The sequence below is a fragment of the Schistocerca cancellata genome, chromosome 1, assembly GCF_023864275.1.
Source record: "Schistocerca cancellata isolate TAMUIC-IGC-003103 chromosome 1, iqSchCanc2.1, whole genome shotgun sequence".
NCBI classification, from domain to species: domain Eukaryota; kingdom Metazoa; phylum Arthropoda; class Insecta; order Orthoptera; family Acrididae; genus Schistocerca; species Schistocerca cancellata.
The window spans coordinates 253222564-253249180 of record NC_064626.1 but is presented as its reverse complement, the minus strand read 5'-3'; the positions used below and the strand labels follow the sequence as shown (position 1 = coordinate 253249180).

Here is a 26617-nt window from a genome sequence, read left to right as displayed (position 1 = left end):
CTAGAACTTAGAACTACTTAAACCTAACTAACGTAAGGACATCACACACATCCATGCCCGAGGCAGGATTCGAACCTGCGACCGCAGCGGTCGCGCGGTTCCAGACTGTAGTGCCTAGAACCGCTCGGCCGCCCCAGCCGGCTAAATTTAATCAGTAAATAACGAACGCCAGTAACATACTATATCACAGTAACAGAAAATAACTCATTACAAAAAAAAATTGTACACTTCAGTACATTTACACTTCATTCTTCAGCACGTTTTGTACGACTTCGGCCTATTTGGGGGGTGACTGGTTACTATGCAACGCAGTAGATTGAAAACAGAAATTTCAACGTCCAAATAGTTCAACAGGAAGGTATAACGCCGTTGTAAAGCAGGAGATAATTCTTTCTTAAGTTGCTAGTTTGTTGCAACCCATTGAACCATTAATTTAAACCTCCTACGCACTTATTCTTCCAATCTTGTGCTTCGATTTGGCTTTCATGCTTTCTTTAACATTAACAGCAATATAATGAAATAATAAGCAACCAGTTGCATACAAGAAATACAATTTCCTTACCGGTTTCGGTCACTTAGTACTCTTCTTCAGGTTATGCATGTCGCACTATTTGCGAATGCAGACACTGTGAACTACATGTAGAGCTCTCATTGTATTAATGGATTCAGTATTGTATTACTAATTGCTCCTGCATAAATTTTTTAGGACCATGGCATATTGCTCTATGCACTTTGTTATTGACATTCTTCTGAAGAAGAGCACTAAGTGCTTGAAACCGGTAAATAAATTAAATTACTTTTGTGCACCTGGTTGCTTAATAATTTATTACATACAACGACAGTTGCTGAAGGTGGATAAAATAACGCAACAACGATACCTGTAAAAAAAACATTACTTACAAAATTAAAATCGAAATGGCAGTTAAGTCCCACTAAAGATGGAATGTGAGGTGATTTTACAGATGATATCCTTTATATACCTCCGAGAGGCCATTCTGGCATCAGGGTTGGAAGGAATAGCGCCACCAGATATTCGTCGTGAAACAGCTACGGTCCTCAAGGCCAATTCAGAATTGCAAACTGCTGCTACAGAAAGGAAAGAATTGTGGATTTTTCGACTTGAGAAACTGTCTCGCATCTCCCTTCAGAAACCTTCCCATCTGGGCATAAACAGAATTAGATCGTGTAGAGGTCACTGAACTGTCTTTATTCTGGACTTGGGAGCATCCTCGAGTAACCTCCAGAAATGGCACTATCCTGTGAATACAGCGAACTGTAACTGCGGAGAACCATCGACCATTGAGCTACTATCGACTGCGCACTGCATCTCGCACAGAAGATCACCTGCTTGTAATTTTGTCAGAGAGGTTCAAATGGCTCTGAGCACTATGGGACTTAAGTTCTGAGGTCATCAGTCCCCCAGAACTTAGAACTACTTAAACCTAACTAACCTGAGACCATCACACACATCAGTGCCCGAGGCAGGATTCGAACCTGCGACCGTAGCAGTCGCGCGGTTCCGGACTGAAGTGCCTAGAACCGCTTGGCCACACCGGCCGGCTGTCAGAGAGGGCTAAGGACTGTAAGAAGCCGTTGAATGGGACGTATAGTGTGTCAAAAGTAAAACAAGAGTACTGCAATGTACCAAATATAATCAAACAGTGCTGAAGGAATTACATTGAGCATTCAGACACTAACACTAGTAGATGTGTTTTGCTATTTGGGCAGCAAAATAACTGATGTGGCGAAAGTAGAGATGATATAAACAACATACCAGCTATAGCAAGAAAATCTTTTATGAAAACGTTTCGTTAACATTCAATGTAAATTTAAGTCCTACACAATTGATGTTCCTGAGACATTTTAAGTCTCATCTTTATCTACAATTATGATGTAGGCTGAAGCAACCAACTAAATCATTAGCGTAGATAAAAATGAATGTCTCCGGAGCATCAACCGTTTATGGCTAATAAATCACATATGTCTGAGCTACAGGCAAAATTAACCTCACTTCACTCTTTGCTAAGGTACTACTCTACTATTCCAGTATCGGAGAACCTAGGCAATACTGATGTGTGTTTAGATGTGGAATAGCAGTGGGCTGAGGCGTGAGTTGGAATTTGCATCGGCGAGGGAGATGTACCAGTGTAGTCCGTGCATTGGTGGTAGTCGCATTGCCAGTGTGGTATAAGGGCTAGCGCACCTGGTGAGTAAACAGGAAACCTGAGCTCGAATCTCGGCGTTAGTACAAATTTTAATTCATTGCTTACCTCGTTACCGTGGATAAATAAGTGCTACAAAGTCTTTTCTGAAGGTATTTCACTGGAGTGTACCCTCGTACGGAAGTAAACCATGGAGAACAAAGAGTTCAGACAAGAACAGAATAGAAGCTTTTGAAATGCTACAGAAGAGTGCCGAAGATTAGATGGGTAGATCGAACAACAAATGAGCAGGTACTGAATCAAACAGAGGAAAAAAGAAATTTATGGGAAACTTTGCTAAAGTGGGGATTGGTTGATAGGTTGTTGTTGTTGTGGTGTTCAGTCCTGAGACTGGTTTGATGGAGCTCTCCATGCTACTCTATCCTGTGCAAGCTGATCCCTCAGTAATTACTGCAACCTACATCCTTCTGAATCTGCTTAGTGTATTCATCTCTTGGTCTCCCTCTACGATTTTTACCCTCCACGCTGCCCTCCAATGCTAAATTGGTGATCCCTTGATGCCTCAGAACATGTCCTACCAACCGGTCCCTTCTTCTTGTCAAGTTGTGCCACAAACTCCTCTTCTCCCAAATTCTATTCAATACCTCCCCATTAGTTATGTGATCTGCCCATCTAATCTTCAGCATTCTTCTGTAGCACCATATTTCGAATTCTATTCTCTTCTTGTCCAAACTATTTATCGTCCATGTTTCCCTTCCATACATGGCTACACTCCACACAAATACTTTCTGAAACGACTTCCTGGCACTTAAATCTATACTCGATGTTAACAAATTTCTCTTCCTCAGAAGCGCTTTCCTTGGCATTGCTAGTCTACATTTTATATCCTCTCTACTTCGACCATCATCAGTTATTTTGCTCCCCAAATAGCAAAACTCATTTACTACTTTAAGTGTCTCATTTCCAATCTAATACCCTCAGCATCACCCGACCTAATTCGACTACATTCCATTATCCTCGTTTTGCTTTTGTTGATGTTGATCTTATATCCTCCTTTCAAGACACTGTCCATTTCGTTCAACTGCTCTTCCAAGTCTTTTGCTGTCTCTGACAGAATTACAATGTCATCGGCGAACCTCAAAGTTTTTATTTCTTCTCCATGGATTTTAATACCTACTCCGAATTTTTCTTTTGTTTCCTTTACTGCTTGCTCAATATACAGATTGAATAACATCGGGGAGAGGCTACAACCCTGTCTCACTCCCTTCCGAACCACTGCTTCCCTTTCATGCTCCTCGACTGTCATCTGGTTTCTGTACAAATTGTAAATAGCCTTTCGCTCCCTGTATTTTACCCCTGCCACCTTCAGAATTTGAAAGAGAGTATTCCAGTCAACATTGTCAAAAGCTTTGTTTAAGTCTACAAATGCTAGAAACGTAGGTTTGCCTTTCCTTAATCTAGCTTCTAAGATAAGTCGTAGGATCAGTATTGCCTTACGTGTTCAAACATTTCTACGGAATCCAAATTGATCTTCCCCGAGGTCGGCTTCTACTAGTTTTTCCACTCGTCTGTGAAGAATTCGCGTTAGTATTTTGCAGCTGTGACTTATTAAACTGATAGTTCGGTAATTTTCACATCTGTCAACACCTGCTTTCTTTGGGATTGAAATTATTATATTCTTCTTGAAGTCTGAGGGTATTTCGCCTGTCTCATACATCTTGCTCACCAGATGGTAGAGTTTTGCCAGGACTGGCTCTCCCAAGGCCGTCAGTAGTTCTAATGGAATGTTGTCTACTCCCGTGGCTTTGTTTCCACTCAGGTCTTTCAGTGCTCTGTCAAACTCTTCACGCAGTATCGTATCTCCCATTTCATCTCCATTTACATCCTCTTCCATTTCCATAATATTGTTCTCAAGTACATCGCCCTTGTATAGATCCTCTATATACTCCTTCCACCTTTCTGCGTTGCCTTTTTTGCTTAGAACTGGGTTTCCATCCGAGCTCTTGACATTTGTACAAGTGGTTCTCTTTTCTCCACAGGTCTCTTTAATTTTCCTTACCCCTAGCGAGATAAACCTCTACAGCCTTACATTTGTCCTCTAGCCATCCCTGCTTAGCCATTTTGCACTTCCTGTCGATCTCCTGTTGATACGAGGCATGCTGAAACTACAAGAAATAGTGTTGTGAGGTTGGTAATGGAAGCAAGTGTGTGTGTGTGGGGGGGGGGGAGGGGGGGTCAACTGTGGAGAGTCGCCAGTGGCTGAACACGATAAGCAGGTTCAAATGGATGTAGCTTGCAGCAGTTGGGAAGAGTTGAATAGGCTTGCACAGAGGATTCACCAGCGTGGAGAAATGGATAAAACCAGTCTTCGGACTGAAGACCACAATAACAACAGTTCAACAGCACCCAACAAACTTTCCTTCATTTGTCTTGAACCGGTGTTGACGTTTGGTCTCTAAAGATACTGTTGTCAGCATGACGTCAATGAGCGGCAGAGCTTCTGCTGAGGCTGCGAAAGACGGATGTCTGGAAGAGGTCTACCTGCAAGGAGTCCCCCGTCAAGGAGCCCCGTCACGCCCATTTTGAGAGAGCAGCCGCGAGACCGGTGGCAGGCAAGGTCGTTGCACCTGCGGCTAGAGATTGCACAACGCGGCAGCTCGTGGTGCGCTACGGTGCGAGTGAAGCGACGCCGCAGGAACACGCGCCGCCAGCTGCAGGTGGCCACCTCGGCCCGGCTCCACGCGGCCCACGTCAGCGCCCAGTCCGGTCTCGACCCCCGGCCGGCGCCACCCACGCCGTTGCGTGGGCACAAAGCGGCAGGTGCCGGCCTGGGCTGAACTGGCTCTACTATAACTGCGCCTCTTTCCAGACGAGTACACTGTACGAACCTCCGTCGTCATTTAATGAAGGAAATACAGTGTTACGCCACCAGCACCTTCAATGAACGCTACCAAGCTCGTACTCCATTATTTCCGTGCTTGTGCAATGAGATGACTGAAATTTCATCCTTACGTGAGATGATTGCCAGTAGAGGAAACAGTCCATTCCTATTAATGAAGAGCAGGCACTAATTCATGATCGGATCTGGGAGGGAGGGGGCTCACACTTTCTTACCGTAGTTCCATCCCCCTTCCCCAAAGTATAACCCGTCATTTTCGCTTTTGGTTCAAATGGCTCTGAGCACTATGGGACTTAACTTCTGAGGTCATCCGTCCCCTAGAACTTAGAACTACTTAAACCTAACTAACCTAAGGACATCACACACATCCATGCCCGAGGCAGGATTCGAACCTGCGACCGTAGCGGTCGCGCGGTTCCAGACTGAAGCGCCTAGAACCGCTTGGCCACTATGCCCGGCTTTTTGCTTTTAAGGTGTCACCCAGAATTACGATTTTAATAACAATAATAAGAAAATACGTAAAAGGTAACGTCTCTGGCGCAAGCCTGAGACCGGGCTATTGGCCCGACTGTAGGTAGAGTGCAGCCTTTAGTTCGACGCGGCACTAAGGGGTGGGAGGGGGGGGGAGGCAGACAGGAAGTCCCACGTCCCCGGCCGCCTTCTACCTACAGGAAAGGTCCCCTGTAACCATATTATAGCAGGCTGAGTGCCCAGGGACAGAAATGAGCAAAAATACCCCTTCCTGTCTGAGTCTCAACTCGTGACCTGCAGGACCCAAGTCTGTTCCCCTATCCACTATGGATATAATGTTTTAATATAATAATAGTAATACCACAGTTGTACGACCAGAATGTTTATATGGATCTGAATGCCTAACGATGAACTATAAGATGGACAAACTAGAGGTACTGGAAAGAAGGATTATTAGAAAAATAATGGGTGCAATCAAAACTGCAAATGGTTGGGAAATAAGAAGTAATGAGGAGATCTACAAAAATATAGAGAAAATATCTGAAGTAATGACCAAACGAAGATTAACCTTTTTTGGACATCTCTACCGAATGGATGGAAATAGACTAACAAAACAAATACGCCTATATTTCTGGAAGAAGAAATCGACAATAGCATGGATTACAGAAGTAAGAAAAGATCTTGAAAGAAAAAACATCAAAGAATCAGAAATAACAGAAAGAAACCGTTTTAAAAACAAAATACTAAATTTGGAAGGCTTTCAAAGCAGAAGAAATAAAAAATCGGGAACAACATGGACAGAAGAAAGGAAGAGACTTCATGGGGAGAAAATGAGGGAATACTGGAAAAATAGGAAACAACAACAAAGGAAGAAGAGAAACTGATGTTGTTAACGTTATCCTAGTTGGTCAATACGATTGTAAAAAAAAATGATAATAATATGTGTACAAAAACCATGAAACGTTTATATCCAAAATTCACAAACGCCAAATTGACACAGAGGAATAACCAAAGAAGACTGGAACGACACGGTCTGAAGAGGGAAGCAACACTACAACAAGAGAGTGACAGATATATGGACACAATGGTAGGCAATGCCCACTTTCAGTACTTTTCGTAGCTCCAATGGATTTATTCGCAAATAATATATAATAATAATTTGGTCCATTTTGTAAAATGACGAAACAGCACAACAGTTGCTTAATCAGCAATCTTTTATTACGAACATGACTGGTTTCGGAACATCACCTGGTGTAAAAAATAAAATCACTTAGCCATCTGAGATCATTTTCAGCCGAGTGTTGCCATGGAACCAAATACCCCAAGTTAAAGGGATAAAACGGGCATAAATTGCGTAAGAACCGTTCCCCCGTGCTGCGTGACCTGTTTGTGTTCCCGGTCACGCAGCACCGGAGTACGGTATTTATGGAATTTCTGTCCCTTTTACAATTTTGAGACGGAATCTTTGATTCAACTGCAGTTGATGGTTAGAGTGAATCCGTGTAACCAGTTATGCTGGCCACTGATGCGATATACGGGATGATCAAAAAGTCAGTATAAATTTGAAAACTTAATAAATCACGAATAATGTAGATAGAGAGGTACAAATTGACACACATGCTTGGAATGACATGGGGTTTTATTAGAACCAAAAAAACACAAACGTTCAAAAAATGTCCGACAGATGGCGCTTCATCTCATCAGAATAGCAATAATTAGCATAACAAAGTAAGACAAAGCAAATACTATGTTCTAGACAGGAAATGCTCAATATGTCCACCATCATTCCTCAACAATAGCTGTAGTCAAGGAATAATGTTGTGAACAGCACTGTAAAGCATGTCCGGAGTTATGGTGACGCATTGGCGTCGGATGTTGTCTTTCAGCATCCTTAGAGATGTCGGTCGATCATGATACACTTGTCACTGCAGGTAACCCCAAAGCCAGGTCTGGGGACCTGGGAGGTCAAGCATGACGAAAGTGGCGGCTGAGCACACAATCATCACGACGCGCGCAAGAGATCTTTCACGCGTCTAGCAATACTTTGTTCTTTTTTTTGTTCTAATAAAGCCCCATGTCATTCCAAGCATGTGTGTCAATTTTTACCGCTCTATCTACATTGCTCCGTGGTTTATTAAGTTTTCAAATTTATACTGACTTTTTGATCACCCGGTATATGGGGATCGTGTGAACCCTTTCCGTATCAACTACAGCCTGAAGGCACTGGAGCGCCGAAACTGGTTGCAACGACACAAATACAATCCTAGGGACGGCTGTAGGCGTTTTACACTCCTGGAAATTGAAATAAGAACACCGTGAATTCATTGTCCCAGGAAGGGGAAACTTTATTGACACATTCCTGGGGTCAGATACATCACATGATCACACTGACAGAACCACAGGCACATAGACACAGGCAACAGAGCATGCACAATGTCGGCACTAGTACAGTGTATATCCACCTTTCGCAGCAATGCAGGCTGCTATTCTCCCATGGAGACGATCGTAGAGATGCTGGATGTAGTCCGGTGGAACGGCTTGCCATGCCATTTCCACCTGGCGCCTCAGTTGGACCAGCGTTCGTGCAGGACGTGCAGACCGCGTGAGACGACGCTTCATCCAGTCCCAAACATGCTCAAGGGGGGACAGATCCGGAGATATTGCTGGCCAGGGTAGTTGACTTACACCTTCTAGAGCACGTTGGGTGGCACGGGATACATGCGGACGTGCATTGTCCTGTTGGAACAGCAAGTTCCCTTGCCGGTCTAGGAATGGTAGAACGATGGGTTCGATGACGGTTTGGATGTACCGTGCACTATTCAGTGTCCCCTCGACGATCGCCAGTGGTGTACGGCCAGTGTAGGAGATCGCTCCCCACACCATGATGCCGGGTGTTGGCCCTGTGTGCCTCGGTCGTATGCAGTCCTGATTGTGGCGCTCACCTGCACGGCGCCAAACACGCATACGACCATCATTGGCACCAAGGCAGAAGCGACTCTCATCGCTGAAGACGACACGTCTCCATTCGTCCCTCCATTCACGCCTGTCGCGACACCACTGGCGGCGGGCTGCACGATGTTGGGGCGTGAGCGGAAGACGGCCTAACGGTGTGCGGGACCGTAGCCCAGCTTCATGGAGACGGTTGCGAATGGTCCTCGCCGATACCCCAGGAGCAACAGTGTCCCTAATTTGCTGGGAAGTGGCGGTGCGGTCCCCTACGGCACTGCGTAGGATCCTACGGTCTTGGCGTGCATCCGTGCGTCGCTGCGGTCCGGTCGCAGGTCGACCGGCACGTGCACCTTCCGCCGACCACTGGCGACAACATCGATGTACTGTGGAGACCTCACGCCCCACGTGTTGAGCAATTCGGCGGTACGTCCACCCGGCCTCCCGCATGCCCACTATACGCCCTCGCTCAAAGTCCGTCAACTGCACATACGGTTCACGTCCACGCTGTCGCGGCATGCTACCAGTGTTAAAGACTGTGATGGAGCTCCGTATGCCACGGCAAACTGGCTGACACTGACGGCGGCGGTGCACAAATGCTGCGCAGCTAGCGCCATTCGACGGCCAACACCGCGGTTCCTGGTGTGTCCGCTGTGCCGTGCGTGTGATCATTGCTTGTACAGCCCTCTCGCAGTGTCCGGAGCAAGTATGGTGGGTCTGACACACCGATGTCAATGTGTTCTTTTTTCCATTTCCAGGAGTGTATTTTCATCTACCCGCCAACGTGTTCTCAGTTGATAGTAGTGGCAATCGCAGTATGGAACGGAAGTCAGGTGAAGGGAGCCCTACGGGCCAGGCTACAATGCACTAGACTCTGAACGAATGTATCAGATTAGCATGCCATTCACAGCAACGTCATCACAGACAGTATTTGTTCAGGTTGCCAATTACGAGATTAGGAAGGTGACAGAGGTTACGGCGAAGTAATTCTAGGCAACTGCAAAAAACCTAAACCTGGATGTGGCCAGACTTGGGCTTGAGCACTGTTCCTTCAGAATACGAATAGAGAATCTGCTCAGTGAGCCGCCCATGAAAAAAAAAAAAAAAAAACTGCAATCCGTCTACTGCGGCCTCGCTGTGGTGACGCGTCAAATTCCAAGACCGTGAACAGTAAGCGGAAACCGCGAATGCCAGAGCTCCGTCGCAGCTGAGTCTTTCCTTGAGACAGTAAGTGAACGATGCAAAAGCGTTTCTTCCCAGGAGCTTACGAATAGCTCTGATGCATCGGAACGTGGAAAGGGTAACCTAGTTTGGACCAAATCTGCAATGCGGACGCTTGCGTCAGGATTTCTAACTACAGACGCGAGCAGAGCGTGACTCAAAAGACATGCAGCAGAATACGGGAAGTGCGACCTCGTGCCAGTGCTGACCTGACGTCCGAGTTTGTCATCCGTGGCCCCGTTACGCGTCCGCGAGCGACTGCGCGAAAGGTTATCCACTTGTCGGAGATTCAGAAGACGGTACGGGATACCTGCTGCGGGTCTGCCGCTTCCTGCTGTGGCGATACGTTGTATGATGAGGAAAGCAAACGGAAGATAGGGGTTTGAGGTCCGTTCGACAACGAGTAGTCCATAAAACAATAAATCATTTCCATCTTCAGGGGAAGAGGGATTTCGGGTTGTCACTTCTGCATGCGGCACGAGGTGGTGTGGAGCAGAGTTGCCGCAATAATGCACGAAACACACGCGTATTCTCACATTTCATGCAACTCGCTCAAATTCGCAAAGTATTCAACGAACAAAAATGGAAATAGCATCAGTTTGTTCCGGAAGGCCGGCCTGAGTGGCCGAGCGGTTCTAGGCGCTACAGTCTGGACCCGCGCGACCGCTACGGTCGCAGGTTCGAATCCTGCTTCGGGCATGGATGTGTGTGATGTCCTTAGGTTAGTTAGGTTTAAGTAGTTCTAAGTTCTAGGGGACGGATGACCACAGCAGTTAAGTCCCATAGTGCTCAGAGCCATTGTTCCGGAAGAGATGCACGAAGGCTACATTTATTTATTTACGACAAATTTAAAAATAACACAAGGACAGGAAACTTCCTGGCAGATTAAAACTGTGTGCCGGACCGAGACTCAAACTCGGGACCTTTGCCTTTCGCGGGCAAATGCTCTACCAGAACTACGGCTGTGAGGACGGGGCGTGAGTCGTGCTTGGGTAGCTCAGAGGTCCGGCACGGTAGCTCAGCGTGTTCGGTCAGAGGGCTGCGTGCTCTCTGTAATAAAAAAAACTGAGTCAAGGACTCAACGATCAACTTGAACGGATGTCTTGTGACGTCCGCCCAGATGTAGAGCACTTGCCCGCGAAAGGCCAAGGTCCCGAGTTCGAGACTCGGTCCAGCATATGATTTTAATCTGCAGGAAGATTCACATCAGCGCACACTCCGCTGCAGAGTGAAAATCTCATTCTGGGAACACACGGAGAGTTTAGCAACAAGTGTTTCCTGATGACATCACCAAATTTTCGACAAGGGAGAAACTTTTTTTACTATCGAAGATAGGTAATGGCTCAAATGGCTCTGAGCACTGTGGGACTTAACATCTGTGGTCATCAGTCCCCTAGAACTTAGAACTACTTAAACCTAACTAACCTAAGGACATCACACACATCCATGTCCGAGGCAGGATTCGAACCTGCGACCGTAGCGGTCACGCGGTTCCAGACAGAAGCGCCTAGAACCGCACGGCCACACCGGCCGGCGAAGATAACAAATCAAAATAAAGTTACAGCGAACGATCTTACAGGACAGCAATGTGACGTAAAATAGAGCATAAGAGCAAGTGTTTTAGTGGCGGAGGTGATGGTTTGGCTACAGCGAGTGTTTCCCGCGACTAACAAGTCTCGTGGGACTGGCCGAATGAGTAGAATGCCTCCCGCGAATACCCCCTATTACTTCCAATGTAGCTGTCAATTGTAAAATAGCTTTGAACGAAGTAAAGGAAGGTGTCTACAGTGTGATTTTGGTTGGCTGGTTGGTTGCTTGATTGACTGATTTGGGGGAAGGGACCAAACAGCGAGGTCATCGGTCCCATCGGATTAGGGAAGGAAGCAGGTCGTGGCTTTTCAAAAGAACCATCCCGGCATTTGCCTGAAGCGATTTAGGGAAATCACGGAAAACCTAAATCTGGATGGCCGGAGCGGGTTTCAACCGCCGCCGTCTTACCGAATGCGAGTCCAGTGTGCTAACAACAGCGCCACCTCGCTCGGTGTTATATTGTTAAGTGGGGATATCAGCAGAAAACATGCATGCATGTTTGAATGACATTGCATTACACTATGCAGAAAGTGAACAATACAGGCGTCGCCAACCTGCATTATTTCAATTCGTTGGGACTGGACAGCGAGTAAGTTAGAAAGCGCCCACCAGCGGCACTATGCTGCCACTTCCGCCATCCGCATGGGTGCTATCCAGTTCTCAAGTTTGAAACTTTTTCGAAATCTAAACACATGCCTGTTTCAAGAAAAAACAATGAACTGCAGCCATAATTACAATAGGAACAGATTTTCAACACGCTTTGCAACAATGACCAGACCGATAGGCCAATCGCAAGTAAATTTCAGAATTTTTGCGTGATTTCTGAAGGAGACAGAGTCGTAAACATTATAGTTATTGCAAGTTAAATGTTGACAAAATAGGAAATAATGCAATCTGCCGAAGCTTATAGACAGCAAATGCTACGGACACGAAGCTTTGGCTATAAGGGGAAGTTTCCGTTCGAAGGTCGTACAGTCCAGAATAGGTACGCCAATCAGGCAAAAACGCCCTAAGCATTAAGAATCATCTCACCGACGCACCAAGCTGAAGATACCCGTCTGATAAAAACACTGTGTCCTGCTGCGTGAAAATTCCGTAACTGCCTGCAGCACATCCTCTCCCGACAAGAATCGCCGACCCGTCAAGGCCTTCCTTAAAGGACCACAGGCGTGATAAGCGCATGGGGAGAGATCAGAACCATAAGGGTGGGGGGTGCTCCAGTGTTTCCCACTTCAGTTGGTGTAACTTCTGCGTTGCGACATTCAGCACCCCTTGTCGCGCACGAATCCACAGAGGGGGTTTTCGACTGACATACTACCTCAGGCACATAATTCATTCTCCGATGGATGTCTGCCGGTGTTTATCCTTCGGCAGCCATGTAAAGAACAGCGCGTTGGTCCTGTTTGGAAGCACTTAGTAAAATTGGAAACTTGTGGTAAGGACTAAGGGACCAAACTGCTGAGGTCATCGGTCCCTAGGCTTACGCACTACTTAATCTAACTTAAGCTAACTTACACTAAGGGCAACACAAACACCCATGCCCGAGGGAGGACTCGAACCTCCGATGGGGCGAGGAGCCGCGTGAACCGTGACAAGACGCCCCAGACCTTGCGGCTACGCACTTAGTAATAACGTCGCCGTAGATCACGTTTCCGCATTTACCGTACGCACGTCAGAAGACGCGAATGCCACACCAATTCCTTGCCTACATGAAGGTGGTTATAAACCCGCATCGGAGTCGCGCTACATCGCACATACGCTGCAGCAACGCCCTCAAACGGAGACTTTTTTTTATCGTCCCTTACAAATCAGTTGCCAGATGAGGGATTTTGGTAATCAACAAAAATAAGTTCGACAGAGTTGCATATACGACATGATAATAAAATCTAAGTTAAAATATCAGCTCAACCATCTATTTACAGTACAAAAAGAGCTAGAATTTACCCACTTCTAACGTCAAGCCGTCATCATCAAAATTACAGTACAACAACCTCTAAAAGTGACCATTATAAAACATAAAGAAGAGCATAAATAAATAAATCTGGCGTAGGAAACAGAGGTTTCAAAGCCAGTTTTTATAGATGCTGAGAGTGGAGCGATGTGGCAGCTGCCCAGCGCTTTAACAGTAAACGTCAGATTCCAACTAATTTAAATCAGACTGCAATATTAATTTGTTCATGTCTGTGTTCTTCGAGTCAACCGTCTATTCGCCACCCAACAGCGAATAAACTCGCGCGATCCTGTAACTTCAAAACGTTGACGGAGAAGCACAAACTTTCATTGAGCCAAAACGGAAAATACTTGCACGCTTTTCTGCGTCCTACTTACACTTTATGGGTCTGTAAAATGCTCTATTCGATGACAGAAGTCCTCTATTTTACGACCTATGCCGTAACACACGCGTGCGCAAGCACATACAATATATAAGCGGACCTACGTTTGATTCGGTCTCTTAGTACTGAAATTTTACGAGCAATACCATAAAGGCAATACAGCGAAGCAGAGAATTACAAAGTTTCTACAACTACAGAGGTCAAACAGCACAATACAAACTCGTAGTATTGGAGCAACCAACTTTAACAGAAACTTTATTTATTTCTGTACCACCAGTACGTGAATATAATTGAAGTACTACTGACTTCTTCTATTATTTTAATCTCTGTTCGTTGAAAAATCAGCAACCCATTTTAACGTAGGTGACCACAAAATTAACGTTTATGTGAGAATGGCGCACATTCTTGCCTCCGTAGTCGGGTGACTGAGGCATATTATCGCTATGGCACTCTACTAGGTATATACAAATGCACCATTTTTATGTTTTCTTTCGTTCCTTAGTTGTTTCTATATTATTACCTTCTTCGAGATGACTAAAAACAGGCCCTTTTTTTAGTAAGTTACCACACACGTGGCGCTTCCTTTTATTTACGAGGCATCATCAGTGCCAGGTAATATACGTTAGCGGTATGCATGTAGTGAAAGTGTTACATAATGTTGCCAGATAAATTATACTATCGAACTTTTTTTTAGCTATTCTCATGTTCAGATAAGAAACAAATTTTTGGGGCGCAAGTTCGTAAGGTTAAATCACTGTTTGGAATAGGTAAGATCTTTTGGAGTCTTGTTGATGTGTAGACGAGCCACACTTCCAGAAACATAATAATAATAATTAATAATAATACAACTGCTGTTAACGGAGAAATTTTCACTACAAACTTTTAGATAGTAAAAGAAGAAATAACGATGTACACTTCCTTGTCAGATAACGTGTCAGTCTTTCCAAACTTATAAACAGAGTGTAGCTCAGTACAGTTTTACTATAAAAAAAAAAGACTCAAATCCTTTAAAATATCGATCACCCGTATATAAAGAGTGTCAAACGTCTGATTACTTAAAAAATGAGTTAGGTAGCTTCTCTCCTACACTGTGTGTCTTACAATGTTATAATTGTGCAGGTACCTTCAGTGGTTTGTGTGGATGTACCAAATCGAGTTGGTAGTGAAGAAACAGTAACACGTCGTGCTTGATGCTTAAGTTTTAGGGCACGATTACGAACATTTAGCAAGAGATAAATTGTTTTCCTTTTATTACTCTTATTTTGGGGGGCTGCAATGAAATTTCACTTAATGTTTGTTGGAGGTCGCTACGTGATCTCATGAACAAACACTGGAAGATTATCGGATAGGTAATTTGTGTTATATTTCAAGAAAAGCTAGTTTTTCACATATCTCAATCTCTACAGCGTAGTATCTTCTGAACTAGTGTCGTACAACGACATAGCTTTGCAGATGCGTTCAGTGTTATATGTGGTTACTGTCTGCAAAATCTGTTGCGAATAGATTTAGTAATAAATACGCAATAAATTAATGCTGTAGTTTTACTGCACGAACGGCGAAAATGTAGGTAGGTGATATACTTTTTCCTTTCCTTATTCTGTGGGGCTATTAGGGACGAAAAGTTTCAAATTGCTCTGAGCACTATGCGACTTAACTTCTGAGGTCATCAGGCGCCTAGAACTTAGAACTCATTAAACCTAACTAACCTAAGGACATCACACACATCCATGCCCAAGGCAGGATTCGAACCTGCGACCGTAGCGGTCACGTAGTTCCAGACTGAAGCGCCTAGAACCGCACGGCCACTCCGGCCGGCACGAAAAGTTTCAAAAAGGTTTGAAATTATATGTAAAGTTCGGAAGTTTGGAACTGCTCCTATTCATAAACACAGCATGAGTATAGCCTGAGTAATATGGGCGCCGTGTGTTAGACTGCCATAAGATATGTACACAGTTTCTGACCTTACTGTGTTAAACCTGTAACGTAAGACCATAACTCTTAATGAGTATATCATGAAAGCATTTTAAATTTTTAGTTTCCGTCGATAATTGTATGAAATGCTGAAAATCACATTTTTCTTGCCCCTATCAGGTATTAACAGGCAACCTGCAACTATGACCGAATTAACAGGTGACTGCCTTAGACGTCCAGTAACACAGACGACAGGACTGATAATAATCAGTCCGTCAGATGAAGAGCGCAGAGACCCCAAGGTGCTATAAGAAAGGCGACTACCAAGTGCTACCATCAAGTTTCATCTCTATCGCCCATCATCAACACCACCACACAAACACATCAGCCGTTCTTTAAGTAATTACGTTCGTTTAAGATACGACACTCATGTATTGCGATGGATAAGTGCTAATGTGTACGATGAAAGAGATATTTCTCATCAATGTATTTACCCGTCGTTGCTTGTTTATCACATTCCAAACCTAACTTCTTCTCTAGGCGTGCTACAGGTGTCGTAGATTCAAAGTTTACTTTTTAATGAATACCACGTTTAGTTGAAACTGCTCCAAGCGATCATAACGTTATATAAAGTTTCGCTTATATGTCACCTCCAACTCTACAAATATGCGTGCCCTACCATACCATAGAAGGTTATATGGCAAGCTGGATAGAGGGATTGCAGAGGAGTAGTTCGGATTTAGAAGAGGAAAGGGAACAAGAGATGCTATTGGCCTGCTAAGAACCATAGGGGAAAGATATATGGAAAAGGGTAGAGAAATCTTTGCTGTTTTTATAGATTTAGAAAAGGCTTTTGACACAGTTTAGTGGAACAAACTGATGGATATCTTGAAGAGGAAAGGAGTAGATTGGAAAGAGAGACGACTGATGCAGAATCTATGTTTACACCAGAAAGTAAGGATAAGGATTGGAAATGAAATGTCAGAAGGAAGCAGCATTGGACGAGGAGTTAGACAAGGTTGTTGCATTTCCCCACTGTTGTTTAACGTATACCTTGAAGAGATTATTGCGAAAAGCTTAGATGGGAAAAGAGGAATATGTATTGGTGGAAAGAGAATAGAATGTATAAGACTTGCTGATGACATGGTATTAGTGGCAGAAAGTGAGCGGACAGTGAATAACATGCTCAAAGATCTGAATGAAGCTTGTGTGGAATATGGGATGCAAATAAACACAGCAAAAACAAAGAGTATGGTCATCAGTACAAGACGCAGACTGTCCAATATTAAAATAGGACAATCTACCATTAGCCAAGTAAGTGAATTTAAATATCTCGGAAGCACAATAACTGAAGACGTGAGATGTCAGCAGGCGGTGAAAACTCGAATTGCCATAGCGAAGGGGCCGTGCGGTTCTAGGCGCTTCAGACTGGAACCGAGCGACCGCTACGGTCGCAGGTTCGAATCCTGCCTCGGGCATGAATGTGTGTGATGTCCTTAGGTTAGTTAGGTTTAATTAGTTCTAAGTCCTAGGCGACTGATGACCTCAGAAGTTAAGTCGCATAGTGCTCAAAGCTATTTGAACCATTTTTTGAACCATAGCGAAGGGGGCATTCAACAGAAAGAGGACTAAGGAAAAGGCTTGGCAAATGTTTTGTCTGGAGTGTGGCACTACATGGGGGCAGAAACATGGACACTGAGACGAGAGGACGAAAAAAGGTTAGAAGCATTTGAGATGTGGATGTGGAGGAGAATGGAGAGAATACGCTGGATGGAAAGAGTGAGCAGTGAAAGAGTATTGGAAAGGGTTGGTGAGAGAAGATGTCTGCTGAAGGTTGTAAGAGAAAGGAAAAAGAACTGGTTGGGACATTCATTGATCAGGGAGTGCATGCTAGTACATGCTTTGGAAGGATTGGTTTGTGGGAGAAGACTGAGAGGAAGAAGGAGATACAAGATGATAGACGACATAAAGGGAAGAGGAAATTATGCAGACCTGAAGAGAATGGCAGAAGACCGGACAGACTGGAGAACTACCATGTGAAAACCTGCCTTTAGGCAGAACACTGATAATGATGATGATGACCATACCATAATACTTGTAACAACGGTCGAAACTGCTCCCGGCGTTCCAGTGCTGTGGTGAAACATACAGCCACTGTTGTATAACAAGCGGCTAAAACAAGTTTACAAACTCTTTGGATTTTCAAGCCAAAACTGTTTCAGACTTTCGCTCTGCTTTTTTTTCCTGCCCTTTTTTCCGCTTGTATGTTTTAAATAGTACACGCTGCTACACTCCTGAAAATTATGCAAGAATAAAAGTTTCAACGCTGCTCGGTTTACATTTAGTCTGCGAAGTGTCAGGCCATCCCGTGCAACACAGCTCCACTGTATGAGTAGTTAACATTAGAGGAGAGAGGTTTACCTGACAGTTTTCGTGTCTGCGGAGACAGGTTCGACGGCGGGTTGTTCCGAGTGGCCGCGCCTCGCCAACAGTTGGAGGCCTTCGGCGAAGTGAGTCAGCTCCAACATCCTGCCACACGACAAGGGGAGCAGCTGAGATAGCGGGAGCGCCTGAGGTTATCTCAAGGAAAGCAAACCCACAGCGAAGCGGCCGCACTGCGCTCAAGTCGACCCGTGACGGCCGCGGCGCCAATACGTTGCTTATTTATTTATATTTGACTAACCCTTTTGGAAGGGCGGGGGGAGGTACGATAAATCAACTTTGGTCTTGTGACTTCTGAAATTTTCCCGGCGTATTTCTTCTTCTCTCCGCAGCCTCAGAGAAGATACTAGCACAGTCGTACTGCCTGCGGATAGGGAGAAGCCTACAACGAGAAGATATACAGAGTGTTACAAAAAGGTACGGCCAAACTTTCAGGAAACATTCCTCACACACAAATAAAGAAAAGATGTTATGTGGACATTTGTCCGGAAACGCTTAAGTTCCATGTTAGAGCTCATTTTAGTTTCGTCAGTATGTACTGTACTTCCTCGATTCACCGCCAATTGGACCAATTGAAGGAAGGTAATGTTGACTTCGGTGCTTGTGTTGACATGCGAGTCATTGCTCTACAGTACTAGCATCAAGCACATCAGTACGTAGCATCAACAGGTTAGTGTTCATCACGAAAGTGGTTTTGCAGTCAGTGCACTGTTTACAAATGCGGAGTTGGTAGATGCCCATTTGATGTATGGATTAGCACGGGGCAATAGCCGTGGCGCGGTACTTTTGTATCGAGACAGATTTCCAGAATGAAGGTGTCCCGACAGGAAACGTTCGAAGCAATTGATCTGCATCTTAGGCAGCACGGAACATTCAAGCCCATGACTCGCGACTGGGGAAGACCTAGAACGACGAGGACACCTGCAATGGACGAGGCAATTCTTCGTGCAGTTGACGATAACCCTAATGGCAGCGTCAGAGAAGTTGCTGATGTACAAGGTAACGTTGACCACGTCACTGTATGGAGAGTGCTACGGGAGAACCAGTTGTTTCCGTACCATGTACAGCGTGTGCAGGCACTATTCGCAGCTGATTGGCCTCCACGGGTACATTTCTGCGAATGGTTCATCCAACAATGTGTCAATCCTCATTTCAGTGCAAATGTTCTCTTTACGGATGAGGCTTCATTTCAACGTGATCAAATTGTAAATTTTCACAATCAACATGTGTGGGCTGACGAGAATCCGCACGCAATTGTGCAATCACGTCATCAACACAGATTTTCTGTGAACGTTTGGGCAGGCATTGTTGGTGATGTCTTGATTGGGCCCCATGTTCTTCCACCTACGCTCAATGGAGCACGTTATCATGATTTCATACGGGATACTCTACCTGTGCTGCTAGAACATGTGCCTTTACAAGTACGACACAACATGTGGTTCATGCACGATGGAGCTCCTGCACATTTCAGTCGAAGTGTTCGTACGCTTCTCAACAACAGATTCGGTGACTGATGGATTGGTAGAGGCGGACCAATTCCATGGCCTCCACGCTCTCCTGACCTCAACCCTCTTGACTTTCATTTATGGGGGCATTTGAAAGCTCTTGTCTACGCAACCCCGGTACCAAATGTAGAGACTCTTCGTGCTCGTATTGTGGACGGCTGTGATACAATACGCCAGTCTCCTGGGCTGCATCAGCGCATCAGGGATTCCATGCGACGGAGGGTCGATGCATGTATCCTCGCTAACGGAGGACCTTTTGAACATTTCCTGTAACAAAGTGTTTGAAGTCACGCTGGTACGTTCTGTTGCTGTGTGTTTCCATTCCATGATTAATGTGATTTGAAGAGAAGTAATAAAATGAGCTCTAACATGGAAAGTAAGCGTTTCCGGACACATGTCCACATAACATATTTTCTTTCTTTGTGTGTGAGGAATGTTTCCTGAAAGTTTGGCCGTACCTTTTTGTAAGACCCTGTATAGTCAGCTAAATGATTCTACGTACCGCAGAATTGAAAAGGACCCAACAAGCCGAATATCAAGGAAAACTGTTACCCTTTTGAACGACTGTTCTCTACCTGAACAAGTTATCAAGAGATTGAGACCACACAATGCAGTACCACCAAGAATCTATGGTCTTCCCAAGATCCATAAGGATGGTGCCCCGCCCCACTACGATTAATAGTGAGTACAATTGGTGCTGAGACCTATTCTACAGCAAAATATCTGGCCTCACTACTAAAGGCGTATGTGGGTAAGTGTTGCCACCGTATATGTAATTCCGAGGATTTTGTCAGTCGCTTAAAGGAAGTTAAGCTTAGCAGCTCGGATTTATTAGTCAGTTTCGATGTGGTCTCACTTTTTACCAAATTGCCTTTAATGGAATCGTTACATCTTATTGGTAACTTATTCAGTGCAGAAATGACGGCCTTGTATGAACATGTACTCTCCTCAACGTACTTTTTATTCATTGACGAATTCTTTGAACAAACAGGCGGCGTCGCCATGGGGAGCCCTTTGTCCCCTGTGGTAATTAATCTCTTTATGGAGGACTTTGAGGAGAAAGCACTTGAGTGTGCTGTTTTAAAGCCTACGGTCTTCTGGCGGTACGTAGATGATACTTTTGTTGTATGGCCTCATGGCAGACAGGAACTGGAGAAATTCATCACTTAAATTCATTACATGAGAATATCAAATTCACGATGGAGATTGAAAAAGATGGCACTTTACCATTTCTAGACGTGCTAGTACGCCGTAAAAATGATGGGTCATTAGGACATTCTGTGTACAGGAAACCGACTCACACAGATCTGTATCTCCAGGCGTCAAGCTGCCATCACCCAGCACAAACAGCCGGTGTTCTCAGTACCTTAATACATCGAGCGCATGTAATATCAAATGATGAAAACCTCCATGCAGAATTAGAACACTTGGAGAAGGTTTTTAAAGAGAATGGCTATACTTCACGCCAAACAAGGAAAGCCATGCGCAACTGTCATAACAAGAAGCAAGGCACTGAGGACGCTGATGACGACTTTAAATCAATTCCTCCCATACGCCGGGAATGTGTCGCCGAAAATAGGCCGATTACTGAAGAAAAATAAAATCAAGGTTATCTTCCGTCCACCAGCAAAGAATCGGGCCCTGGTTGGATTCGTTAAAGACGATTTACAACTGAAGAAAGCTGGCGTTTACAAAATTCCCTGTGAATGTGGCTCTGTATATATTGGCCAGACGATAAGAACTGTCCATGAACGATGTACAGAACATGAAAGATACACCCGTCTGCGGCAACCGTCAAAATCGGCAGTAGCAGAGCACTGTATTTCTTCGGGACATTCAATGGAATACAATGGAACAAAAATTTTAGCTCCGGTTTCCGGATTTTGGGATTCTGTAATCAAAGAATCAGTGGAAAATTCGTCTTGCCGATAATCTTATAAATCGTGACAACGGCTTTCAGCTGGATAAAAATTAGAATCCTGTTATTAAAATTATACAATCACAGCGGAATCGACGCCGTCATTCGATACTCAATGACTAGATGATCTTTTACTTTCACCACTGAGGGCGGCACGTACAACTCGGCTATGCCGCGCACATCAACACCTGACGCATGCGCTGTAGGAGGATGCCAGTACATTTCGCATGCGCGAGATTCGGCGTAAATACCGCGACTGCACCTGGGCTCTTCAGTAGTTGTGTACTCACCTGATGATGGCCGGACGTCTCTGGGCCGAAATATCGTGGCAGAATGTCGACGGGATCCGGCTGCATACCCGGAAATTATTAGAAGAACTTTGGTTTTCCTTCTTCGTCTTAATTTTCGTGGCTCCCAGACTTCCTTCATCCTTCGAGTGGTGTTCCTTTTCTTCCTGCGCCCACTTTCTTTCTTTTGCAGACCTCATTCTCTCCCGAAATCCTTCCTCTTGTGTTACTTCTCTAAAAAGTATTGCTGTCTATTAAGACCATTTTAAATCTAATATTTTTCATATCTCATCAATTTGGTTGAACCATATGGGTTTGGATTTGAGAGCTGTTCAGCAATTTGAAGAGCCACTTTGTTAGTATGTTATTATCCGTTCGGTGTGTGTGTTCATAAAATTGTCTTCTTTCCCTCATTACATGAGTTGGCTTTTCCTTTTTCAAACAGATCTTTCTGTTTGATATTACTCTGTATTCAACATTACTATTACTTCTAGGTTGCAGTATTTTCTTTAGAATTCTTCTTTCAACTTTCTTCAATTTTTCTAGATCTCCATATCTTGTTAGTTTACATGTTTCTGCTGCACGCAGTGATTCAGACCTTACCACTGTTTGGTTGTGTCTTAGTTTTGCGTTCTAGGACAAATTATTTTTTGTTATACATATTTTTTGTCATATGGAATACCCTTTCCATTTTATGTACTCTAATTTCTATGGCTATATTTTCTTTTGTATTGCTTGTTATTCATTCTCTTCAGTACTTAAAACAGTTTGTTTTATATAGTGTGCTGTTTTGAATTTTAAGATTTGGAGGGACATCTCCGATATTTGTCATGAAGTACGTTTTTCTCAGATGAAGTTTTTAGTCCTATTTTGTCTGCTTATTTCTATAGTCCAGTGATTTGTTCTTTGGCACTGTCCATCGGGTTAATGTCATGTCATCTGCAAACTCTAGACAATATACATTAATATTTTTTGGGTGTCGTACTAGTTGAACATCCTTTTTGTATTGAAGGATTTTCTCCGTTCTCTCACTACCTTCTCTAAAGAGCCATTGTTTACTAACCAAAGTAATAAATTGGTTCAAATGGCTCTGAGCACTATGGGACTTAACATCGGTGGTCATCAGTCCCCCAGAACTTAGAACTACTTAAACCTAACTAACCTAAGGACATGACACACATCCATGCCCGAGGCAGGATTCGAACCTGCGACCGTAGCGGTCACGCGGTTCCAGACTGAAGCGTCTAGAACCGCACAGCCACAGAGGCCGGCAAGAAATTAAATAATCGGATCTCAAGGAGAAACTATAATATTAGATCCTAGGCAAGTTAACTGCCGCCAATTGTTTCTAGATTTTCACTACACAGGTATCATTAGCGAGATATCCACTGTATGATGAAAGTGTAGAAGGAGACGGAGAGTATTGCACTGACAGTAGAGAAACAATAAAAGCGGAATGGGTTTGTGAGCTCAGTGACTTCGAACGTGAACTAATCATTGGGTGACACCTGAGTAATACATGAGGGATATTTCAACCCTTCTAAAGCTGTCCAAGGCGACTGTTGGTGATGTGACTGTCAATGGACTGTCTCTGTGATACAAAGTCCACAGTCAACGTCTACCTTCATGAGTTCTGGGAAACAGCGTGATGCAAAACTTTTTTTGATGTATGTATATGTCTTGCTACCTTCTTGCCGATCGTTCCCACATGTTAAATCAAGAAATGGTGCACCTGTCTCCAAACGGCGTGGCCTTGTAAACGATTCTTCCACACACGGCTACAAGTGTGTATGGCGACCGCACTTGTTCTACGAACGGCTACTGCAGGAGCGCTTTCTCTGCATAAAGTGTTCTACAAGTACTATTGATACGTTGTGCACAGGATTCAGGATTTAAAATTTTACACATCTTGGGGTCGCCATTTACATTTTTACACAAACAATAACAGAAAGCTGGCCGCAGTGGCCATGCGGTTCTAGGCGCTTCAGCCTGGAACCGCGCGACCGCTACGGTCGCAGGTTCGAATCCTGCCTCGGGCATGGATGTGTGTGATGTCCTTAGGTTAGTTAGTTTTAAGTAGTTCTTAGTTCTAGGGGAATGATGACCTCAGATGTTACGTCCCATAGTGCTCAGATCCATTTGAACCAATAACAGAAAAATAATTTTTTTATACAATCGTTTCATATTCACTATTTCCCGCTCATTCTCCTTTAAAATGTATACGCTGCTGCATACGTTTGAACCAATTCTGGGAACATTTTTTACACGCTGAAGTTGGTACCTCGGAAACATGGTTACGGAAAAGATTCAACAGCTGCACCTCTTTTCCTTTTTCTTCCTTCTTTGCCTTTTCCCCCGTTCTTTACGGAGTCGGCATTGCTATATGGATGCAGGAAATGTTAATGGCTGTTGGTGGGCTGTTACCGTTTCTGAAGGGTATAGATAGGTGTGATGATCACGTTGCATCTTAGTGCACTTTCGGTGGCTAGGAGTTCATACGGAGGTTGATTCGATAGGAGCAATGCTTCCACAAGTGGCATCCCAGACTCCTTGAGAGCAACGAACCAATCCCGAGAGACGGTGCTGTACGCAGCGTCCGAGCGGGGGAGGGTGTGGGGGAGGGAGGCTGGGGAATGCCGCAGACAGGCGCGAGGGAGCCGGACGTGACGTCGCCGCATGCCTACACGGTCACCACTTCCGCCCGCACCCGCCCCTCCCCATCTCATCTCATCTCATCCCGCTCAGCTGTTCGGTGCACTGCGCCGTGCTCCGCATTCCACAGTGTGACGCTTGTCTTGCCGTGTTCGACGCGGCGAGGATCTAAATTAAAGTTTCTTTTACATGAGCCAGATGGTGGTCACAAACGACTACTAGTGGGGGGAGGGGAGGGGGGGAGCGCATCAAATTTCAGCGTGTAAATCAACCGCCAGTCACGAGTGGGTCAGTGACGTCACTGGCAATGTCCCGAGTGCAGATTTCTAGACGCCCGACTGTCATGCAGACTAGGCATCCGGTGAAACAGCAGGAGGTGGCGTCAGATAACACTGGTAATTATAATAAAAAATATTGTCAGATTTGCATAGGTTGCTTGACGATGTGATATTTTTCCTACTTGTGTTCTCCGACAGGAGAGATCAAACACCTGAAAGCAAAAATTTATTTAACGTTTACAATATATGGGCAAAGATAGACGAGATGAAAGAAAATTCGCAGACGGCGCTTCGCGATATCCAGCAAGAGACGTACCAAGACTGCTTCTAACCGTGGAAATGGCGCTGGGAGAGGTGTCTCAATTGTGGAGGGGACTGTTTCGAATAAAGCCTGCATAATAAGAAAAAGATACCCGTAGAAAAATTTTGTGGACGAACTTCCGGATGTTTTGAACAGACCTCATATATTTCTGTGGACAGCACGTAAAATGGTAATCGGCAAGGCACTAGCTGTTGAGCGCAGGAACATGAAGCACTGAACAAAGTCTGTTCTCTGTTGACAGGGACGGGCGTAAGAAACGCAAACCATAGTTTCAAGCTGTGCACTCCATTGACCGTGAGGAGCTGGTCGCCTAGGATTCTGTGTTGAGCCGCGATGCGCTACCAGAACCTCCACCCTTGCTCAGCGACCGCGGAGGACAAAAGAACGAGGCACGTCTGCTGAGCGTGTGAGCCGAGGTCGCAGGCGCGCTCACCGCAGTTCCTGTCCAGACCTGAGGGCGCCACGGTCACTCAAAACGTAACCCACCAGCCTCCACGTGTCCGCACTATCCCACCAATGGGCTGGGCCGAGGAACATTGACGTCTCAGATGCCGTCTCTCACACCGCTAACGTTAATTGTTATTTTGCTGCTAATGCACGGGGATGAGGTAGGAAACTGTTCTGTAGTTGTTCTTTCCTGAAATTCTCGTCGTTGCCTGTGTCAGTAATCACTTGAACATGACGTGGACCCAAAGTATTAATGCTACTTTCGTTCTAACGGTCTCTGACACCGCACCTGAGACTTAAGTGTTACGGACTCTGCAGCCAGATCTTCGTTTACTGTTCTTGTTACAGACGCTGGCATTAAAAATACTAAAATGATCTGATGACAATTTGGGAAGTGATGTTAGACCAGACAGTGACAAAGAAATTGAAACTGAACGTAGTTCAGAAGCGCACAGTGTGAGAGTAAAGACGAGTTTATATTGTTACCTGTGAATTCCGACTGGAACAAGTGATCAAAGTGATAAAAACAGACGTCTAGACACTGAATCTTTAGCCTAAGGTGCTGTTAGAAATACACTACTGGCCATTAAAATTGCTACACCAAGAAGATGACGTGCTACAGGCGCGAAATTTAACCGACAGGAAGAAGATGCTGTGATATGCAAATGATTAGCTTTTCAGAGCATTCACACAAGGTTGGCGTCGGTGGCGACACCTACAACGTGCTGACATGAGAAAAGTTTCAAACCGATTTCTCATACACAAACAGCACTTGACCGGCGTTGCCTGGTGAAACGTTGTGATGCCTCGTATAAGGAGGAGAAATCAGTACCATCACATTTCCGACTATGATGAAGGTCGGATTGTAGCCTATCGCGATTGCGGTTTATCGTATCGCGACATTGCTGCTCGCGTTGGTCGAGATCCAATGAGTGTTAGCAGAATATGGAATCGGTGGGTTCAGGAGGATAATACGGAACACCGTGCTGGATCCCAACGGCCTCGTATCACTAGCAGTCGAGGTGACAGGCATCTTATCCGCATGGCTGTAATCGATCGTGCAGCACGTCCCGATCCCCGAGTCAACAGATGGGGACGATTGCAAGACAACAACCATCTGCACGAACAGCTCGACGAAGTTTACAGCAGCATGCACTATCAGCTCGGAGACCATGGCTGCGGTTACCCTCGACGCTGCATCACAGACAGGAGCGCCTACGATGGTGCACTCAA

General features: G+C 44.9%; 1 protein-coding gene across 2 annotated transcripts in view; it reads right to left on the bottom strand.

The window, feature by feature from the left end:
* LOC126170534 (TNF receptor-associated factor 4) overlaps positions 1-26617 on the bottom strand; it is a 602024-nt gene that overhangs the window by 57203 nt on the left and 518204 nt on the right. The window lies entirely within an intron of this gene.